The sequence below is a fragment of the Myotis davidii genome, unplaced genomic scaffold (genome assembly GCF_000327345.1).
Source record: "Myotis davidii unplaced genomic scaffold, ASM32734v1 scaffold1611, whole genome shotgun sequence".
NCBI lineage: Eukaryota > Metazoa > Chordata > Mammalia > Chiroptera > Vespertilionidae > Myotis > Myotis davidii.
In genome coordinates this window covers 106,848-110,639 of record NW_006283011.1, presented here as the reverse complement: position 1 = coordinate 110,639, position 3,792 = coordinate 106,848, and the positions used below count along the sequence as shown (strand labels likewise).

General features: G+C 42.5%; 1 protein-coding gene across 1 annotated transcript in view; it reads left to right on the top strand.

Moving 5' to 3' along the window:
- PROSER2 (proline and serine rich 2) overlaps nucleotides 1–2,769 on the top strand; it is an 80,240-nt gene extending 77,471 nt beyond the window's left edge. Inside the window, exon 6 of the mRNA XM_006753342.2 lies at nucleotides 2,440–2,769. The gene's annotated coding sequence lies outside the window, so the exon portion shown is untranslated. The remainder of the gene's footprint in view (nucleotides 1–2,439) is intronic.
- Nucleotides 2,770–3,792: the final 1,023 nt, after the last annotated feature.

The window sequence follows — 3,792 nt, the reverse complement described above, 5'->3', positions numbered from 1 at the left end:
TTCAGGCACATTTTTCTGTGGGCAATCAAGTATAGTTTACTGGAAATTATTATTGAACTTCATATTCACTCTTTGCACACCTGAAGGGTTTATGAATTCTTCCAGGGCAAAGTTGGCTTGGTCAACTTTGTATCCAACAGTGTATCTGGTACATAGAAGCTGTGGCAGTAATACTACCCCTACTATCAGTTAACCTTTATTGAGCACTCACTATACAACAGCCAGTGTACTAGGGCTCTCATGTCCACCATCCCACTGATTCCTCAGCCAACTCTAATAACTTATCCTCATTTTACAGAAGAGAAAACTGAGGCCTAGAGGTTAATAACTACCCAAGGTCATACAGGTAGGAAATATTGCAGCTGATGCTCAATAGACATCTAATGAGTGAGTGAAGTACCATAGTCAGCCTGGTGCCTTCACTGCCCCTGAGAACCTAGTAGGTATCTCTTGCCTCTGGGTCTCTACTGAAAAAAATGTATCAGACCTGAGTGCTTCCCAATGGCAAGTGTATACAGGTGCATAGCGCTCTTGGGGAAATACAGGAAGCTCACCTGTTCACCTCTTCGATTGCAAAGCAAACAGTTCATGAAACTAGAATTACATTCTCTACCCATCAACCCAGATGAGAAATTTCCTGCCAGCACTGACCCCGAAGTTGCCTTGCTACCATCCAGAGTCAGTGAGAACCGGGAAATGGCAGACTAGTGGGACCTGTTTTCACTTTCCAAATTCCTGAACTCAATCGATCAAGCCAGGCGAGGTAAGTAATAGCAAAGGTCAGGCAGAATTTGGATCAAGGGCAGAAGTCCTGTTCTGAATGTGGCAGGGCCAAGTGGTTCAAAACATGGCCACACGCACTTCCTGGGGTTGAGCAGATACTTCAGAATTCCCATAGTCTGGAGGGAAGCATTTGCTGAGAACTTCACAGGGATCCTCCATTCCTAGACCCCAAATAAGAGTCTCTGCTTGTCTCTTCTGGAAAACAGCAGTAGAGCAACCACACTTCTTTTAAACCTCATCTACTCCCTCCTTGGGGTGGGCAGGCAGGCAGAGAGGCATTTTAATAAAGCTTAATAAAAGCACCTAAATCAAGTGGTGGGTAGTGAGGACATAGCAAGGTTTCCTAGAGGAGGCAAAGTCTGTACTGAATTTTGAGAGGCAAGTAGCATGAGCCAAGTAATGCAGAACAGGATATTCCCAGCAGAGGAAACAGCAGATGCAAATGTGTAATAATAACAGTAGCTATCATCAAACAAATCCTTCCTATGTGCCACTCCTTGCAGTAAGCACTTTGCAGGTATCATCACTAATTTAACTGAGTTTTTCATGTCTCGTCTGTTTCCCCCATTAGAATGTCAGTTCCATGAGGACAGGGATTTTTTTCCCCACCAGTGTATATCCCCAGTGCTTAGATCAGTCTCTGATACAGAATGTACCAATAAGTATATGTCAACAAATCTTTCTCTTCCAATTGATTGCCAAGTATTTATATAAATATTTTGGTCTTATTTTATTCTTAATTAAACTTATTGGAGGTAATGTTGGTTAAGATTATATAGGTTTCATGTGTATATTCCTATGATACATGATCTATACATATTACACTGTGTGCCCATGCATCCCAAATAAAACTGACTATACAGTATCATGTAGGAAGCCAAAGAAAGGGTAAAACCACGAGTCCTTATACACCTACATGCACACACTCAACAGAATTTGAAATGCTTTTCCAGTAACTATAAAGTAGAGCCACTTCCAAGGAAACAAACAATTGAAAAATAATCCGATTTTCAGTTACTCCTCCAGAAAGAAGCATAGAGATAACAGAAGATGGTCAAGTTTCCTTTGGACTTCCAAAGTAAAACACACACACACACACTTAAATAAGAATGCCAAAAATATGATTTTACTTGTAACATGCTAAGGATTTCTAAATTTACTTTAAATTGACTCCACCTCCATTTTGTTTTAATGTCTAGGGAAGAACACCAGATTGAAAGCTGGGACAACTACACCCAGGGGCCAGCCATAGAATAAAAGGGATGTTTTAATGAGAGCTTGTATTGATAAAAAAAAAAATTCAGAATTCTTTAAAAACCAAGCTTTAGAAATACACGTATAGCTATGTGGAAAATCCACATTTAAAACCCGAGAGAGCCCCAATTTTGCATAGTGAGTGTAGGAAGTGGTCCTCCCCATGTAACTATGAGGATCCTGGAGAGCGGCCATACCCACCCCCATGACCACAATCACTGGTCCAAGGACAGACACCTATGCCAAATGGGACCGGCAGTTCTGTGGGTATGCAGATTTTGCTGCAGAGCACCAGTCACTTCTGTACCTGCAAGACATAAAAGTCAGGGATGTTTGGCAGCCAAGTTTACAGTTAGTGTTATGAACTGAATTGTGTCTCCTCTCTTCCCTCTTAATTCATAGGTTGAAGCTCCACCCTCAACGTGGCTGTATTTGGAGATGGGGCCTTTGAGGAAGTAACCAAGATTAAATGAAGTCATAAGGGTGGGTCCCTGACCCGATGGGACTGGTGTCCTTTGCAGAGAGAAAAGGCCATATGAGGACACAGTTGAGAAAGCAGCCAATCGCAGGCCAAGGCTTCACCAGAAACTGATAATGCTGGCACCTTGATCTCAAGCTTCCTGCTTCCAAATCTGTGAGAAATGCCTGCTGCTTAAGCTGCCCAGTCTGTGGTATTGTTATGGCAGCCAGAACAGACTAAGACAGTGAGGAACACTAAAGCTGAGACAGAAAGCACGATGAGAGTTGAGACTGCATTTAGTCATTTCTAAAGCCCAACAACATTCTTGTCTTGGTTTCAAACTTTAGGATCCTGACAATAATCTCCCATGAGTTTAAGAGAATTTAAATTGGGCATCTTTCATTTGCAACTAAATAACACAGTCCTCTGGTTATGTTGGACTCAATGTACGTCGTTTCATGGTTACGTCGCCATCTCCCATTTATTTATAAAAAACAAACTTTTGTCATTTCGATGTATGTACATATGTGCTTTATGTTTTTTATTATTTATTTACCACAAGGTCAGGAATTGTTATCTTTAAAATTTTTTTTACTGTTTCACTTTATTACTGCTGTGTATGTGCTCCATGTGACATAGGTGCTTATGTAGGTGGGTTCCTTACAGTGAAAATTGCCTTACGTTACACCGTAGGGAACGGATCTCCGACGTAACTCGAGGACCTACTGTACTGGCTTCTGGATAGATGGAAAAAACTGAATGTAAAAAAAGCCATTTTGTTATGGAACCTAAGTTATATTTCATCTCTGCCTTTTATTAAAATAAATATTTTAAAAAAAGAAAAGCCCTTGCTTGTTTGGCTCAGTAGATAGAGCATCTGCCTGTGGACTGAAGGGTACTGGGTTTGATTCGGTCAAGGGCACATGCCTGGGTTTTGGGCTTGATCCCCAGAGGGGGGCGTGCAGGAGGCAGATCAATTATTCTCTCTCATCATTGTTATTTCTATCTCTCTCTTCCTCTCCTTTCCTCTCTGAAATCAATAAAAACAAACAACCATTACCTCAGGTTTTCCAGTATGAGTATTATAAATGTACTAGTAGCCCATCGCACGGTATCATGAGCAGTAGGCTGCCCGCTGCTTTAGCGGGAGCCCGCAGGAACCACAGCGCAGCGCACCGCTGGGAGCCACACTGCTTCCACGGGAGCGGGGCCCGCCATTTCCTCTCCGGGCCTGCGCTCAGCCACAGAGGTTGCAGGCCAGACCCATCCCTGTGTCCACTCTGGCTCTGGGGAGC